Here is a 19,629-nt window from a genome sequence, read left to right on the forward strand (position 1 = left end):
GACTGGGCGAAGGGGCTAAACGCAGGTGCTAGCAGGTATCTGGGCTGATCCCGCTAACCATGCGTTTTTGGGAACCCTAAACTGCAGGGGACGCTAGTATAGATCTGATCAGATCAAGTATCGATCCGATCAGATACTATACCACTAAAGGGATGCGTATGGTGCGTGCGTGGGTGTTAGCGCTATTGGCCGCTGCCTGGGGCGACGCAGACCCTATCTGGCGCTAAAACCAAACTTTGATCACCCGCCGGGCGATCAGGGGGTTAAAATTTTATTGCAAAAAATATGGCGGGTGCCTTGATGCAATAAAAAATTAACTAGCTAAACTGCGTCACCGGTGACACTTATACTGTGATCACTGGTGACAGGGGGTAATGATGGGGTTAAACCTTTATTGGGGGGGGTTAGGGGGGGTCCCTAGACTATTTAGAGCCTAATACTGATTACCCTAACACTTATTTTTGTCACTAATGACACTAGTACAGCGATCAAAAAAAAATCTGATTGCTGTACTGGGTGACACAGTGACAGGCAGTGAATGGGTTAATTTGGGGGGTGATCGGGGGGTGATCAGGGGGTTAAAAGTGTGCCTACGTGACCTGGTGTCAGTGTAGTGTTGTGCAACTCACTGTTAGATGCTCTCTCCCTCTCGGTCTGGAACGGAAAGACCGACACGAGGGAGAGAGCAGTACTTCCCCTGCCAATGTTTACAAAACATTGCCAGGGGAAGACAACCATTGGTTGGAGCGATCACCAGGTCCAGGCCAGATTTTATTGGCCTGGACCTGGTGATTGATCAGTTCTGCATCGAATCTGATCATCGTGAACGGCGGTGGGGCGCGCGCGCGCGCCCCATCGCCGTTCACGCGCCGGACGTCATAATACGTGATCTCGCCCAGGAGTGCCATCTTGTGGACGTATTATGACGGTGCGGCGACGGCAAGTAGTTAATGAAAATCTTTGGGTTCCTGCTAATGCGGTTTACTACAGATTTATTTTTTCTCAATGCTCATTCCAGCTTAGACGATTAGAAGCATGTATATAAAATGATATACATTTAGTATTAGCCCCTACGGGGCTGCTAAGTGATGTGACCCACTTGTCACCCTGCCCAGCCTGGCACTCACTGCTAGACACTCCAAGACAATGAACAAGTCCATCAGCTTTGTTTTTTGTATTTTATTGAGGAACTTGGATGGGGTTAAGGAATTCATGGGATGCCCAGGAAAAAGATTCTTGCATGGTTTGGGACAATTTAGATACTCTCCTCCTGCACAACACTTGCTGCAGACTATCTCTCCTTCTCCCTCCAGCACAATTCTTCAGGCGCAGCTAGCACATGGTTAAGCCTGACACTGGTTTCAGCCAGGCCTTAGAAGAAATGCCTTAATACAGGCAGGTACCACGGGCCCTATTGTGTAGCAAATTAACTTCTGGTGCTAACTGCCCTCTTTGATGGACTAGTGCTCCCAGTCAGTCCTCTCCAGACCCTGAAAGCCCTTCTGGTTGCAGCAGTCCGCTTCCACTGCCCATGACACCACAGTTCTTACTGCATCCTCCCAATCCTCTCCGACATGCCTCCCCAGCATTCCTGACTGTGTGTTACTCACCAACACCTGGTGGATCCCTCCTGGAGACTTGCCTGGGTGTATTCCCCGCTGTCCACTTTTGCTCCTGTTCAGGACACCCCTTGGGTTCTATGGGGTTCCTGTTCAGCTCCAAGCCCTGGCCCAAGGTCAACCCCCCCCCCCTCCAGACTGGGAAGCTTCCTCAAAGGCCCTAAAAGCCTAATTCTCCATCTCCAGTTCTTCAACCTGAACAACTCCTTCTCCACTGGGCTAACTGTAGGTATTTTAGAAGGCCTGCCCCCTGCCAATCCAGGTTGGGGATGTGTCAGAGCTACTTAGAACACTCCAGACAGCTCGCCCTTCTTCCCTGCCTTCCTTCTGAAAGCCTCTAGAACAGGGATATGCAATTAGCGTACCTCCAGCTGTTGCAGAACTACAAGTCCCATGAGGCATAGCAAGACCCTTCAGCCACAAGCATGACACCCAAAGGCAGAAGCATGATGGGACTTGTAGTTTTGCAACAGCTGATGGTCTAATAATTGCATATCCCTGCTCTAGAAGCAGAAGGGAGGTAACCAAAAGGTGAATCTAGCTGTGAGTCACTAGCCTACTCTAGGCCACTTACAGCTCATAGATAAAAACAAACAGGCCTAGCTTTTGGCTTGGTCTGCTTAAATTTACCTGCACTACAAAGAAAAATCTTACTCTAGCACCTACCTAAGGTAGAGGATGCTTTATATATACACTATGGGGCAGATCCACAAAGCAAATGCGCCGACTTAACTCGAGATACGCGGCGTAATTGAAATTTACACGGCGCGTATATTTGCGCCTGATCCTCAAAACGAGATCCGCCTTAAAATCCTGTTTTTCCGTCCTACCTAAAATAATTACACTGGCGCTTTTCTGTGCGCAAATTACGCTAGAAACGCTGCTGTTTTGATAGGCAAAGATGCAAATGAGGGAGAAAGGGCGATCCACAAAATTAAGTGTGTGCGCCGTAGATTACGCCCTGTGCGCTTCTGTTAGTTTCAATGTGTAAATTTACACATTATAAAAGGTGCCCTAATTTTACACATGCCGTATAATGGTCAGCTAAAGCAACACCATTAAGGAAGAGCTGAGCACACACACTTGCTGGACTACAATCTGTATGCTAACATGCCAGGGGCATCCATGTGCATAGCTAGACTAGTGACTTCAGTGACCGATGGTACCCCCTCTTCTGAGGGAACATCAGTCAGGAGACGCCTCGCAGAATGCATCTTTGCACAGTAAACACACACATTAATTATGTCACAATGAGAATGCATAAATGCACACCCACTGTGGTCCCTAGCACAGACATATCACATGCACATCTAATTGGATTAGATCCAAGTACCCCCCCCCCCCCATTGGTACTTGGGAGCAGTAACGCCACGCCAAGGCTCCAATTCTGTTACTGTGCATTCATACACCATTCAGGAACCTGGGATCACTTCTCCCTGGTCCTGGGGATCCCTTCTCCACCAAAACTGAGGGTGACACCCTTATTTAATCAGGAATGCCACCCCCCCACATTCACACATCATTCACACACATAAACCAAATCATAAGTACAGTATAATAAACAAAATCATTAAAAAAACAAAAAAAAAAACAAATAAAAAATAAAAAGTACCCCTGCAAATTAATGTCGGCGGCGTTTGCTCCGTCTGGGCTGCCCACGGGCACGGCCACGGCCGACTGGAGAATCTTCATGGGGGGGTGTGAGCAGGGGAGGGAGTATCTTCATGGGGGGGTGGGTGAGCAGGGGAGGGAGTATCTTCATGGGGGGGTGGGTGAGCAGGGGAAGGAGGAGCCTCCCCTGGTGTCTGTCCTCCTGCTGGCCTGCCCTCCAAGGCCACTGCTATCCTTGTGAGACAGACAGTGAGGGCAGCCATATTGGCCTGAACAGCCCGGGTATTGTCCTGCACAGCCTGGGTCAGGGCAGTCACCTCCTGGGCCACGCCTGTTGTGGCGATCTGCAGGTCACACAAACATGTGATATCCGCCAATTAGTTGGTGGCCACATCACAGAGTGACTCCTTCATTACACCCAGGCTGTGCTCCATCTGGGTCAGAGTGACTTTTATCTGACCCAGACTGCGGGTCTGCCGGGCATTGTCCTTCTGAAGACTGGCCGGCAGACGCTCCAACACCCCCCTGGTCTCCTGGGTCCCCATCCTGCCTGCCCCTGAGGCTTGTGGCCTGGAAGGAGGGGGAGAGTGACCCTTGTGGGTTGCGGCCTGTTGGGGGAGGAGTGGCTACCCCTGATGGTGGCGTGACTGCTGCCAGCCTCTGGGGTAGGCTCTGGGGTAGCCTCAGGGGTAGCCTCAAGTGTAGCCTCAAGGGTATCCTCAAAGGTCATCATATCAGAGGCCAAAATGACTTCCCGGCCAATCTGCAGATCTTCTTTCTCCACCCCCTCATCCTCCTCCCCCTCATCCTCCTCCCCCACACCCTCCTCATGAGGGGAGGTTTGGCCACTCCCCTCCCCTGGGGAATCCTGCCCTTCTTGGGACTCATCAGCAGCCTCTTGTTGTTGGGGTGGTGCAGCAGCCTGGCCTGATGGGCCAGCAACCTCCTGGTCATCTGTGGAGGACACAAAACAATCACAGGTTTGAGGATCCACACACTTGGCACATCTTCCCTTCCCCCACCCACACATGCTAATCACCAGATAGAAAAACCAAAAACTTACCTGGCCCCACAGGAACATCAGATTGATATCCACGCAGGCCCACCACCTGCTCTGGCTGGAAACACCGGGCCACTGCCCATTCCTCCTCACTCAGACGGATGGGGCAGGGTCCCCCTCCTCCAGTGCCCGTAGTATGGGCAGTGATCTTAGCCACCTTGTTCCGGACCACGCTCTTCAGATCATTTATCTTTTTTTGTATGCCAGCGGGGGTCCTCGTCTCCCCCCTCCCCCCGCCGCATTGATCTGATCAGTGATCTTTTTTAGAATCGCCTTCCTTTGGGCCGGGGAGGTGTTTCGGCTCTCAGGCCCATGTAAATAGCGCCCATATCGGACGATGGACCTAGCAAGGATTTGCTTCTCAACCTGATTAAAATTGAGCTTCCTGCGCTTGGGTGCCATCACAGACACCACTCAGCAACAAGAAACTCACAGGACAAACAAACAAAAATACACACACAACAAACAAACAAAAACACTCACAGAAGAAACACACAAAAAGCAAAACACACAAGCAGACAGCTACTACAAATTCAAAAACAAACACGCAAAAAACAAACACAAAATACAATAAAAAAAAAAAATACCCTCAGAAAAAAACAAACACAAAATACACTTAGCAGAAACAAACACCAACTACTATCTAATACTCCTCCAAAACTTCTCTATCACACACAACTCACCAACAAACACCGACAAACATTCAGAGCAGAAGCAACTTGCTCTAGGAAGGGTAACACAGGGAAATACTTTTGCAAGGGAAGTGTGTTTGACTGGGGCTATTTATACACAGGGCGATCCTCAAACTAAGTACGCTTGGCCTTTTACCTATCTCACTGATTGCGCCGAGCAAAGTTCTGCACATGCCCAGTGAGAAGCAGATTTGTGCGCGCATGCGCAGTACGGCCGGCCCTTCATTTGCATGGGGTCACGGCTCATTACAATGAAGCACGCCCACTTCCTTCCCACTTGCAATAATTTAAGTTACGCAAGCGAAATTTTGTGCGCAAATGCGCTGTGGATACGGCAATTACGACACCAACTTTGGGCGCCGTAACTTAAATGACATAAGTTTTGAGTAACTTAATTTGCGCCGCTGTTTGTGGATCTGGCCCTATATTACTAAAAGTATTTGGACGCCTGCCTCTATGGCAATGTTTGACCATTATTCCAGTAGCGCATTTGTGAGGTCAGGCACTGGTGTTGGACAAGAAGGCCTGGCTCGCAGTCTCAGCTCAAATTCATTCCAAAGGTGTTCTTTGGGGTTGAGGTCAGGCCCAAGACACGCTCATTCATGTCTTTATGGACCTTGTTTTGTGCACTGATCCAAATCATTTGGTGGAGGGGGGATTATGGTTTGGGGTTGTTTTTCAGGGGTTGAGCTTGGCCCCTTAGTTCCAGTGAAGAGAACACTTAAGGCGTCAGCATATGAAGACATTTTAAAACATTTCATGCTCCCAAGTTTGGGGATGGCCCCTTCCTGTTACAACATGACTGCCTAAAGCAAGGTCCATAAAGACATTAATGAGCGAGTTTGGGGTGTAGGAACTTGACTAGCATGACCTAAACCCAAAAAACACCTTTGGGATGAATTAGAGTGGAGACTGTGAGCCAGGCCTTCTCTTCCAACATCAGTGCCTGACCTCACAAATGCGCTTCTGGAACAATGGTCAAATATTCCCATAGACACACTCCTAAACCTTGTGGACAGCCTTCCCAGAAGAGTTGAAGCTGTTATAGCTGCAAAGGGTGGCCCGACTCACTATTGAATCATACGGACTAAGACTGGGATGCCATTAAAGTTCATGGGTGTGTAAAGGCAGGTGTCCCAATACTTTTGGTAACAAAGGGCCAGATCCACAAAAACCTGGCGCAACTTAAAAAATCCCATTTAAGTTACACTGCCTTAAAATTTCTACCTAAGTGCCCGATCCACAAAGCACTTACCTAGAAATTTCAGGCTGTGTAACTTAAATCCGGCCGGCGCAAGGCGTTCCTATTCAAATGGGGCGAGTCCCATTTAAATGAGGCGCGCTCCCACACCGGCCGTACTGCGCATGCGCGAAGTTACGTTACGCCGAGTTTTGTGGATCGCGCCGGCTTAAAAAACTTGCCTCGGGAAAAAAAATTGACAGCGTCGCTCGGCATGCATTCCTGAGGGAGAACTCCATGCCAATTTTCAAATAAAAAACCGGCATGGGTTCCCCCCCCAGGAGCATACCAGGCCCTTAGGTCTGGTATGGGTTGTAAGGAGACCCCCCCTCCGCCGAAAAATCGACGTAGGGGGTCCCCCTACAATCCATACCAGACCCGTATCCAAAGCACGCTACCCGGCCGGCCAGGAATGGGAGTGGGGACGAGCGAGCGCCCCCCCCCCTCCTGAGCCGTACCAGGCTGCATGCCCTCAACATGGGGGGGTTGGGTGCTCTGGGGCAGGGGGGCGCACTGCGGGCCCCCCCACCCCAGAGCACCCTGTCCCCATGTTGATGAGGACAGGACCTCTTCCCGACAACCCTGGCAGTTGGTTGTCGGGGTCTGCGGGCGGGGTGCTTATCGGAATCTGGGAGTCCCCTCAAATAAGGGGGCCCCCAGATACCGGCCCCCCACCCTAAGTGAATGGATATGGGGTACATCGTACCCCTACCCATTCACCTGGAGGCAAAGTGATAGTTATTAAACACACAACACAAGGGTTTTTAAAATCATTTATTAGTCTGCTCCGGAGGCCCCCCTGTCTTCTTTAGCTCTAATACCAGGGGGGGCTTCTTCTTCTGCTCTCCGGGGGTCTTCTCCGCTCTCCGGGGGTCTTCTCTGCTCTCCGGGGGGGTCTTCTCCGCTCTCCGGGGGTCTTCTTCTATCTTCGCCGCTCTCCGCTGTTGACTCGGCGCACCCCGGTTCTTCTCCAGCTGTCCGGTGCCTTCTCCTTCAGCGCTGGCTGCCTGCTATCTTTGTGTGTTAGCTCAATTACTAGCAGGCAGCCAGCGCGGTCTTCTGTGACGTCATGTTCTTCTCTTCTTCTCCCTTCTTCCGATGTTGACTCGACGCCTCTTCTCACTGCAATGATGGAAGCGCGCCTTGCATCCCATTTATATAGGCATCACCGTCCCATCATGCTCCGGTAGGTACCCACGTGGTGGGTGCACGTGGGTAGGCACCCACCTGTCCTCATCAACATGGGGACAGGGTGCTCTGGGGTGGGGGGGCCGCAGTGCGCCCCCCTGCCCCAGAGCACCCAACCCCCCCATGTTGAGGGCATGCGGCCTGGTACGGCTCAGGAGGGGGGGGGGGCGCTCGCTCGTCCCCACTCCCATTCCTGGCCGGCCGGGAAGCGTGCTTTGGATACGGGTCTGGTATGGATTGTAGGGGGACCCCCTACGTCGATTTTTCGGCGTAGGGGGGGTCTCCTTACAACCCATACCAGACCTAAGGGCCTGGTATGCTCCTGGGGGGGGAACCCATGCCGGTTTTGATTTTACAAATTGCCGTGGAGTTCTCCCTCAGGAATGCATACCAAATGCCGTCGCTTGAATGGGCTTTTACATGGTGTTACTAACTTTACACTTTGTAAAACCAGCCCTAGTTTTACACTTGCAAACTAAAACTTACGGCGAAAAAACGAAGCTGAAAAGCTTTGTGGATCGCCCTAAGTGCTAATTTGCATACTAGAAGCGGCATTTCGACTCGAAATGCCCCCAGCGGCGGATGCGGTACTGCATCCTAAGATTCGGCAGTGTAATTCAATTACACATGCCGGATCTTCTGCCTAACTTTGGAAAACTGCTTCTGTGGATCAGTTCCAAAGTTAGGACAAGGGATACGATGAAGTAACAGCAGTTACTCCATCGTATCTCTTTTGTGGATCTGGCCCAAAGTGTATATAAAAAAAAATATATAATACAGTGGAACCTTGGATTACGAGCATAATTTGTTCCAGGAGAATGCTCGTAATCCAAAGTACACACATATCAAAGCGAGTTTACCCATTGAAGTAAAAGGAAACAAAAATAATTTGTTCTGCATTGACTTCAATGGCGTGCCATACTGCATGCGGCCAGAGGCGTGGGGGGGGCGCTGGAGAGGCTCGGAAATAGCCGGAAAGGCCCGAGGACAGTTCATCTGACCTCTGCAAACCTCGGAAAGACTCCGTTCACGAGCCTTTCCGAGGTCAGCCGAACTGTCCTTGGGCCTTTCCGGCCGTATCCGAATGGCACTGCCCCCCACCTCAGGCCAAACGCGGTACTGCACAATGCTTTGGTCTGAATCCTGCTCGTTTTGCAAGACAACACTCGCAAATCGAGTTAGGATTTTAGGAAATACAGTGCTCGTATTGCGAAACGCTCGTTAACCGCGTTACGCATCTATACTGTATGTCTGCCAAACTACAATAGTAGCTTGCAGTAGTCTACCTGTGGTACTCTTTAATTGTTAAAATGGGAGAAAATAGATTGATGCATCTGTAAAACCTGCAACATTTTTTTAGTAATAGCTTAGTAAAATAGCAGAGAATGCAGCTAAGAAACACAATCTTGCCTATCCAATGCAGGAAGGAGTTAATATTTTTCCAAGGTTGTCATAAACAAAAGGGCTTGATGTCTCTGGAAGGCTATGGTGCACTTTCATTGAGATGATCGACGAGGTGCTCAGGAGAAGGTGACAGATGAACTAGCAGGCAAAATCTTTTATGTATGAGCTCTTGTATGTAGAGGTTAGGCAACTACAATAATTGGCTCATCTGCTTCTGTGTGTTTTAAATGAATTATCCCTAGCAGCAATAAAAGAGAAGTCAGAACCATGAGTGTGATAATAAGAAGGATATTTTTCTGACGAAACCCCAAATACAGAAGCCTTTACAGAAGGTATTTTAAAGAGAATTTATATTATTTTTAATATATTTTAGTTACTAGCGTAAAATATACAGCACAAGTTAAATGTACAGAATCGTTTGGTGTGTGTTAAAGCGCACTTATAGGTAGATTCAGGTACAATGGCCTTAACTTGCGGCGGCGTAGCTTAGCGTGTTTAGGCTACGCCGTCGTAAGTTAGCTAGGCAAGTACATGATTCACAATGTACTTGCGTGCTATGTTACGGTGGCGTAGCCTAAAGCGGGCGGGCGTAAGGGCGCCGAATTCAAATGTGTGTAAGGGGGCGTGTTTTATGTTAATAAGGCTTGACCTTACGTTTTTGACGGGTTCTTTTTACTGCGCATGCGCCGGGCGCCTACATTTCCCAGTGTGCATTGCGGCTAAGTACGCCGCACGGGCCTATTGATTTTGACGTGGACGTAAACAACGTAAATCGCTATTCGCAAACGACTTACGCAAACAACGTAAAAATGTAGAATCTCGAAGCGGGAAAGGCGGCCATACTTTAACATTGCTATTCCATCTAATAGATGAAATAACTTTAGGCCTGATAATGGCTTACGGAAACGGCGTAAATGTACTGCGGCGGCCAGGCGTACGTTCGTGAATCGGCGTATCTACTAATTTACATATTCTACGCCGGCCGCAATGGAAGCGACACCTTGCGGCCTTCAGAAATATTGCAACCTAAGATAGGACGGCGCAAGCCGTCCTATCTTAGATATGTTTAAGCGTATCTCTGTTTGAGCATACACTTAAACATAAGTCGGCGTAGATTCTGAGTTAGGTCGGCTTATCTAACTCTTACTGAATCTACCTATTAGATTCTTTTACTAAAATTGCGCCAACTATTTCAGGGTGCACCAAAATAATAGGCTACCAATGTCTTACCTGTCATATCAGTTTTGGAATGCTGCACTGACACTATTACAGCCTGTCCCCTGCCACTTGCCTGCAACTAAGAAGTCAGACCAAGGGAGTCCCAGCTTTGCTGGTTGGTCTGACTAAGCAGAAGGTGTGTAGGCCTGCTGCAGAGAGACCACTGCTGTCACAGAGAGAGTGGTGGTCATTTCTTAGCTGCAGGCAAGTGGCGGGAGACAAGATACATACCTTACAAATGTCCCTGATTTGTAACAAAGTCTCTCTGTCCCTCTTTCATCCTTATTTGTCCCTTATTTTGGTCTGATCTTTATAGTTGTACAGTATATAAAATGCACTATTTATATTTAAAGTGTTTCCCAGTGCTAAACCTTTCATCCGATTTCTAAATTGCTGCATTTGTAAATTTCAAAAGCCAGTATAAAGGAATAGTAGTGGTAAAAAAGGCACTTGTAGGTTTAACTAAACATTTTTTTGTATAATTCTCCTTTAAGGGTGTGTGGCAGGGGTGTATCCTATGCTACAAACTTTGCTAATAGGTGTCCCTCGTTCCCATCTCAAGAAGTTGTGAGGTATGAAGATGTAATGGCAGTGTAGTATTCTTACACTGAGGCCTCGTACACACGACCGAACACGTCTGCTGAAACTGGTCCGCGGACCAGTTTCAGCAGACATGTTCGGTCGTGTGTAGGGCCGACCGGACAATTTTCCGGCCGACCGCACAGGTTTCCAGCGGACAAATGTTTCTTAGCATGCTAAGAAACATGTCCGCTGGAAGCCTGTCCGTCGGACATGTCCGATGGTCAGTACGACTCATCAGACATGTCTGCTGGCCCGAGAACCCGCGCATGGCGTCAAAGTGATTCGACGCATGCGTGGAAGCATTGAACTTCCGGGTTTGTGGACGTGGCAGCGTCAACGTCAACGTCACCGCCACGTCACCGCGCTGCCTGTCCGCGGGGATTTTGGTTTGATGGTGGGTACAACCATCAGACCAAAATCTGCTAGCAGACAATTCCGATGAAAACGGTCCGCGGACCGTTTTCATCGGACATGTCTGCTCGTCTGTATGAGGCCTCATGTGACAGTAAGTCATCACAAACCTTATTTTGGTGCACCCTGAATTGGTGAATGCAACTTTATAAAATACTTAAATTGAGCTTTAATGACATAGTTAGTCAGGTTGAAAAAAGACACAAGTCCATCCAGTTGAACCCAAAAAAAATAAAAATACAATCCCATATACACAATCATTTACCCATAGTTCATCCAGAGGAAGGCAAATAACCCTAGCAAATCATGCTTCAGTTTGCTACAGCAGGGGAAACAAAATCCTTCCTGATCCCCCCGAGAGGTAATCAAATTTTTACTGGATCAACTTTACCTATAAATGTTAGTACCCAGTTATATTATGTACATTTAGGAAAAAATCCAGGGCTTTTTTTTTTTTTTTTTTTTAAAGCAATCTACTGAGCTTGCCAGAACCACCTCTGGAGGGAGTCTATTCCACATTTTGACAGCTCTTACTGTGAAAAACCTTCCGTATTTAGAGATTACGTATTTTTTCCTCTAGACCTAAAGAGTGTCCCCTTGTCCTCTGTGATGACCTTAAAGTGAATAACTCAACACCAAGTTCACTATATGGACCACTTATGTATTTATACATGTTGATCATATACCCCTTTAATCTCCTCTTCTCAAGAGGGTATAGATTCAGTTCCTCTAATCTTTCCTCATAGCTGAGGTCCTCCATGCCTCTTCTCAGTTTGGTTGCCCTTCCCTACACTTTCTCCACTTCCCCAAAACCATTTTTGAGAACTGGGGCTCAAAACTGAACTGCATATTTCAGATGAGGTCATACTAATGGTTTATACAGGGGCAAAATAAGATCTCTCTTAATACAAAAAAGGACTTTACTCACTTTGGAAACAGCAGCTTGGCATTGGATGTTATTATTGAGTTTATGATCTACCAGAAAACCCAGATTCTTCTCCACCATTGATTCCCTCTGTTGTACTCCCCCTAGTATGTATGATGCATGCATATTCTTAGCCCCCAAGTGCATAACTTTACATTTATCAACATTAAACCTCATTTGCCACTTAGTTGCCCAATTAGACAGAGCATTGAGGTCCGCTTGTAAAATGGAGACATCTTGCAAGGACTTTATTCCACTGCATAGATTGGTGTCATCTGCAAAGACAGAAATGTTACTTTTAATCCCAGACCCTATATCATTTATAACATTATTAAAAGTAAGGGTCCCAACACTGAACCTTGGGGTACACCACTAATAACCTTAGACCATTCAGAGTAAGAGTCGTTAACCACTACTACTGAATTCTGTCTTTAAGCCAGTTTCCAAGCCTGTAGACTTTACCTTACACATGAGCCGTGTGTGGGGATCGCTTTTGCAAAATCCAGGTTTACTACATCCACAGCCACCCCTCTGTCCAAGGTTTTACTTACCTCTTCATAAAAAGAAATCAGGTTTGTCTGACAACTTCTGTCTTTCATGAATCCATGATGTCTGTTGCTTAATTTTTTTTTTTCCATCAAGAACTCGTCTATGTGGTCTTTTAATAAACTCTGCAGTATCTTCCCGACTATAGAAGTTAAACTAACAGGTCCATAGTTACTTGGTAAAGACTTTGATCCCTTTTTAAAAATAAGCACCACCTTGGCCCTTTGCCAATCCAGTGGTACCATTCCAGTCATTACCGAGTCCCTAAATTTTAAAAAACAATTCCCTTGAAATTACAGAGCCCAATTTTTTTAGGATCCTTGGGTGGATGCCATCTGGTCCAGGTGCTTTATCCACCTTTATTCTGTCTAAATATTTCTGAACCATGTTACTTCTGAGCCATTGTGGATCATTTGGGGATCTGTCACTGTCATTTCCATTATGGACATGAGCTCCCTCATGCTCTTTTGTATACACAGAGCTGAAGAAAGTATTTAATACATTTAACTTCTCTTTGTCCCCAGTCACCCACTCTAGATTATTTTGTAAATGGCCTACATGCTCAGACTTGACCTTTTTACTATTAATATATTTAAAGTTTTATTGCAGTTTGTCCTACTAGCTTCTGCAATCTGTCGTTCATTTTTAATTTTTGCATCCTTGATTTTCTTTTTACATATTCTGTTATATTCTTTGTAACATTTAAACAATGATAGCGTTCCTTCATTTTTATATTTTTTTAAATCTGTTTTTTTTTTTAATATTTTTTTTTTTTATTTTAGCCTTTTAAACTTATTGCCCATGGGAATATACTTTTCAGTGAGTTTACATACAGTCACTTTGAACAATTCCCATTTCTGTTCTGTGTCCATTGACTCCCAGTCTAAGTCCTGGAGAGCAGCCCCCATCCTTGGAAAATGTTCTATCTTAAAGTGTTTTTAGCTTACCCATACAGGGAGTCCCCGAGTTATGAACATCCGACTTGCAAACCACTCCTACTTACTAACGGGAGACTGCGTGGCCACTTTTCGGCAGGCACATTCGACGGAACCTGTTCGACGGCGTGCACATTCGACGGAACATCGGAAAACGATGTATATGCCGTTCTGCACATGCTGTTCCGACTTAAGAACAAACCTACAGTCCCTAACCCATTCGTAACTCGGGACTGCCTGTATGTGTTTGTTGCGTACAGCTAAAATTAAATGAAATCATGTTATGGTCACTGCTACTCAGATGTTCTTTTATATAAATGTTGGTAATAAGCTCTGCATGGTTTAAGATTACCAGGTCCAGCAGAGCGTCATTCCTAGCCGGGGCCTCAATAAACTGGACCATAAAATTGTCTTGTAATAGGTTTATACATTTTTGCCCTTTTACTGCCTCAGCAGTGCAATTACTCCAGTCAATTTCCGGGTAGTTAAAATCCCCCATTAATATCACTGTCCCAGCGTTTGCAGCCCTTTCCATCTTTGCTGAGTCTCCACCTCCTCACTAAGACTGGGAAGTCTATAACAAACTGCAATTACAACCTTTGTTGTATGCACACCCATGTACAGTTCTACCATGCTTTAGACTCATCACTCAAACACTACAGGGAATCAGTTAGAAAGAGAGGGTCCCAAGGTGTTTTGCCTTATGTCCTTTTGTTTTTACCAACGGGCTGCATTGGCGTTTGCTGAAAAAAGTAGGACATGGTGCATTTTTCCAAAGTGACATTCAATGTGCTGAAGTGCATAGAGTTGACAGAGTGTAACGTTGAATACAGTTTAACCCTTCATCTTGATATCCTCCTAAAAAATATAGCTGTGCACTTCCTTGTATGATTTGTTGATGTCACAGTTGTGCTGCTCACCCTTCTGCTTGCTCGGGTCTCTTACATAAGGAAGCACAGAGCTTTCTATACCAACATGACCATTTCCACACAGAGATGGTCATGTCTGCAGACATACTACAGGAGATGGTGAAAAAAAACTGGATTTTTGTTGTTGGAAATTCCGATAGAAAATGTCCGATGGGTCCTACACACGGTCGGAATTTCCAAACAAAAGCTTCCATCGAACATTTTTTGTCGGAAATTCCGAGCGTGTGTACATGGCATAACAACCCAAATATGTTCAGAAATTAAGTTATGTGTAATAAAATGGAATAAGACAGGGGAAAAGTATTGAGCATGCTAACTGAAATGTATTTAATACTTCGTACAAAATTCTTTGTTGGTAATGACAGATTCAAGATGGCTCCTGTATGAAGAAACTAGTCGCATGCATTGCTCAAGTGTGATTTTGGCCCATTCTTTCACACAAACAAATCTTGAAGGTTCCATGGGCTTTTTCTATGAACTCTGATTTTTAGCTCTTTCCATAGATTTTCTATTGGATTCAAGTCAAGTGATTGGCTGGGTCATTGTAGCAGCTCTATTTTCTTTCTTTGAAACCAATTGATATTTATTTTGGCTTTGTGTTTGGGATCAAAGGGCCAGATTCACAAAGGAGATACGACGGAGTATCTCAGATACTCTGTCGTATCTCTCAGAGTATCTATGCGACTGATTCATAGAATCGGTTACGCATAGATAGCCCTAAGATCCGACAGGTGTAATTGTTTTACATTGTCGGATCTTAGGATGCAATACCGCAGCCGCCGTTGGGGGGAGTTTGCGTCGTAAACCAGCGTCGGGTATGCAAATTAGGAGTTACGGCGATCCACAACGGTTTTTCGCGTTCGCTACGTCGCTGCTAGTCTAGTTTCCCGTCGCAAAGTTAGTCATTGTTTTGGGTGCCCTAACTTTACACATCACACGTATGTGCTGTATAAAGTATGGCCGTCGTTCCCGCGTAGAAATTTGAAAATTCACGTCATTTGCGTAAGACGTCCGGGAATATGGAAGTACGCTACGCACGTCGCCGTTAGAAAAAATGACGTCACTTCGCGCAAAGCACGGCGGGAATTTCGAAACGGAGCATGCGCAGTTAGTCCGGCGCGGGAGCGCGCCTAATTTAAATGGCACACGCCCCTTTAAATTACGCGGGCTTACGCCGGAGGCCGCCAGCGTAGGTTTTCATTGCAAGTGCTTTGTGAATCAGGCACTTGCGATGAAAACTTGCGGCGGTGTAACGTATCTACGATATGTTACGCCGCCGCACTTCTACGTGAATCTGGCCCATAGTCTTGCTGAAATGTCCACCACTGTTGCTCAGGAACTTATTTACCTTTGCCTACACTTTGTGGTCAGTCTGAAAGAGTTCTCTAAAAGACGTTCACAGATACAATGCAGGCAGACATTGTTAGACCCTCCACTGGCCAGTGGCATTGTCGGGGTTATAGAATCATAGATAGGCTTCATCGTTTTCATTTATACCTGTTTATTGTAGTGATCTAGGCCCAGGAAATAAAATATATTATTAAATGGTGGTGAAACTGTGCTGCCTTATTGTTATAAGACCAGGGCCCTGAAGCCTCTGTTTATAGGACAAATCTAGTCTGTATTTTTTTTTCCACACAGCGTAGAAAATGAAAAAAGTCAATTGGCTTTGCACTAGTTAAAGCGGGGGTTCACCCTAAAAAAAAATTCTAACATTACATTGAGCTGACTTCTGACACTGACAGTACGCTGACCTTTATTTATTTTCGTACATACCGTTTTATCGCTATTTTTCACCCCGACTTCCGGGTAGTGAATCCCGTGGGATTGGGCGTTCCTATTTACAGGCTAAGTGATTGACGTGATGAGAAAAGCTTCCCACCGGCGCATACAGCCGCGTCACGAGTCGCCGAAAGAAGCCGAACGTCGGTGCGCAGGCGCCGTATAGCGCCGTATAGAGCCGACTCGCAGTCCGGCTTCTTTCGGCAACTCGTGACGCGGCCGTATGCGCCAGCGGGAAGCTTTTCTCATCACGTCAATCCTTTAGCCCATTCCCGCGGGATTCACTACCCGAAAGACGGGGTGAAAAATAGCGATAAAACGGTATGTACGGGGAAAAAAAAAGATCAGCGTACTGTCAGTGTCAGAAGTACGCTCAATGTAATGTTAGAATTTTTTCTTAGGGTGAACCCCCGCTTTAAGACAAAATCAAGACAAATTGCCCTCTTTAAGTGGAACAGAGGAAAAGCATGATGTGGGGGAATTACTCTGTAACCTACAGTAAATGTACATACAATACTGGAGCCGTAGTGTACATAAATGATCAACCTATAGGAAAACCTGTGCGTTTATGTTTTTACAGGCTATAGCTTGTACCCAGTCAGGACTACAAAGTTAAACACTGTGGGCCATATTCTCTCTAAATATCCGCCTGCTTCGCTTAGGGCACTTACACTCCGCTGTCCCAACTTACTGGAGCAGGTGTTGTATTCCCCAACCACTTGCTCCATAAGTTGGGACAGCGGAGTGTAAGTGTCCCGGCGTAGCCTGGCGGATCTCCAAGGGGGCGGCTTCTATTCAAATGAAGCGCGCCCCCGATGCAAAAGAACTGGGCATGCGCCGGGCTGCAAAAAGCCCAGTGCGCATGCTCCAGTTCTCAGCGGAAAACGTCAATGACGCCGACGTGTGCGTCATTGACGTAAAGTCGTATTCAAGAACGACTTACGTAAACGACGTATCCGACGAAAAAACACGACGGGGACCCGACGCCATCCGTAACATGGCCTACGCGAGACTTGCGGAAACTTACCCCTCATATAGCAGGGGTAAGTTTCCGCTTACGCAAACGACGTTAGCGACGGTTACGCGACGCGAACTCGTTCGTGAATCGGCGTAGAAGGATCATTTGCATATGCAAATGACTCCTTCATGTAAATGCCATCTAGCGGCGGCCGGCGTCATTGCATTTAAGATCCGCCAGTGTAAGTGACTTACAGATGGCGGATCTTAAGTGTATCTATGCAAAAATGATTCTGAGAATCAGGAGCATAGATCCACGGGTCAAAAAAGGGAGTTACGATGGAGTATCCTGAGTTACTCCATCGTAACTTTACTCAGAATATGGCCCAGAATTCTGGAGTAGGTTTTTGCGCTGTTGTTTCTATAAAATTGACTACATCCACACCCCAGTAGCATAGGAACAGCTACAAGGACCATATACAAGGAGGCTTTAGCAGACATTAAAGTAGAACTATAGGCAACACTTATTTTCTTTTTTTTGGATAGAGCAAGGGAGGGTATAACCCCTATCAGATTTTTTTTCACCATGTGTGTCCCATTAGGGAGATTTCCCTTCACTTCCTGTCCCATGGCCAAACAGGAAGTGAGAGTAAATCCTTGCAAATTAAAGAAATTCTTTAAAGAGAAGATAGTCACCGCTCCAATTTGGTATGTGGATAAATCTGTGTCCTCTCAGAGAAACCCAGGTGCCGGCAATGCACGAAGCAATTGTAGAAAGAAATGTTTGGACAGCCGCACTCTGGAAAAACCTTCTCGGTTGCCTTTTATTGATAAAAGTTATCAAACACCATACATCACAGCAAAGACAGGGGCATACAGCTGACGTTTCGCACTACAATCAGTGCTTACTCAACTTGAGTAAGCACTGATTATAGTGCGAAACGTCAGCTGTATGCCCCTGTCTTTGCTGTGATGTATGGTGTTTGGTAACTTTTATCAATAAAAGGCAACCGAGAAGTTTTTTTCCAGAGTGCGGCTGTCCAAACATTTCTTTCTACAATTAAAGAAATTCTTTGAGGACCCCAAGGTCACCAGAACTAGTGCCCCCATTGGAAGATTTCCCCTCTATTACTTTTCTGGGGACAACCCAAAATGTTGGGTTTTCTTTAATTTTCACTTTCAATGATAATGGTAAACAGGTCAACTAGAGAGGGTTAATTATTATTATTATTATTATTAATCTCCCTAATAGGAGCACAGACAGCAATACAAACTGACAAGCCTTCTAATTCATTTTGCTTTTGTTGTTCCTGATGTGTTTTATCATAATCAGAAAAGCTATCTTCAATAATCTGTTTAATAATAACAGTGGATGAAGAAAGGCCAGGTAAATTGTATGTAAGCATTTGCTGCCTATTACTACCTATTACAACGTAGTAGTTCCATGTTTCCACTAGATGGAACTGTACTACCAATGAATATCACACACTCATTTCATCCTATCTTTTACATTTATACTCTGCTCCTATGTAACGCTTGCATGCACTGGGTCATCTATCCGCTACCTTCTTGCATGGAAATATACTCATTGATTATGTAAAGCGGAATTTTGTAACTGAGACTTTTGAAGACTGGTTCGTTTTTTGTTTTTTTTTGTAATTAACCACATAAAGTTCTGTTCCAGGTTTCATATGTGCCAAATTCATAGGCGTGCGCAGGAGGTGTGCCTGGGCACACCCTAATGACCCTGTTCAGCACAGATTCCCCCTGCTGATATTTCACCAAAGCTTCTAAAACAATTAAAATATATATATATATATATATATATATATATATATATATATATATATATATATATATATATATATATAAATAAAATTGTAAAGAATAATACAAAAATGTAATAATAAAAATAAAAAACTTCTGACACTGTCCACTGCCCTACTGACACCATCCACTACCCTACTACAATTTAAAATGATTACATTTATTTAGAGTGTGTGTGTATATATATATATATATATATATATATATATATATATATACACACACACACGCATGTGTGTTTGCATTTTGGGGTGCACACCCTAATTCAATAGGCTGCACATACCTATGGCCAAGATCAACTGTTTACAGTCAACCAATCTGAACTCGCCTAATGAAGTATAAAGTCCAAAGAACATGTGGCACATGGACATTAAATCTCCCCTAATTTCAGACTTATGAACCTAATTTGAGTGCATGCAAGGTGGTAAAAAAAAATAAAAACTTCTTCCTGTGGCCTTGAGCAACTGCCTCATTTGCCAACCATCAAAGACACAGAGGGGTTGATTTACTGAAGGAAAATACACTTTGCACTACAAGTGCACTTGGAAGTGCAGCCGCTGTAGATCTAAGGGGAAGACCTGAAATGAGGGGAAGCTCTGCTGATTTTATCATCCAATCGTGTACAAGCAAAATGCTGTTTTTTATTTTCCTTGCATGCCCCCCCCCCCCCTCCCCAGATCTACAGCGGCTGCACTTCCAAGTG

The sequence above is a fragment of the Rana temporaria genome, chromosome 5 (assembly GCF_905171775.1).
Source record: "Rana temporaria chromosome 5, aRanTem1.1, whole genome shotgun sequence".
Taxonomy (NCBI): Eukaryota; Metazoa; Chordata; class Amphibia; order Anura; family Ranidae; genus Rana; species Rana temporaria.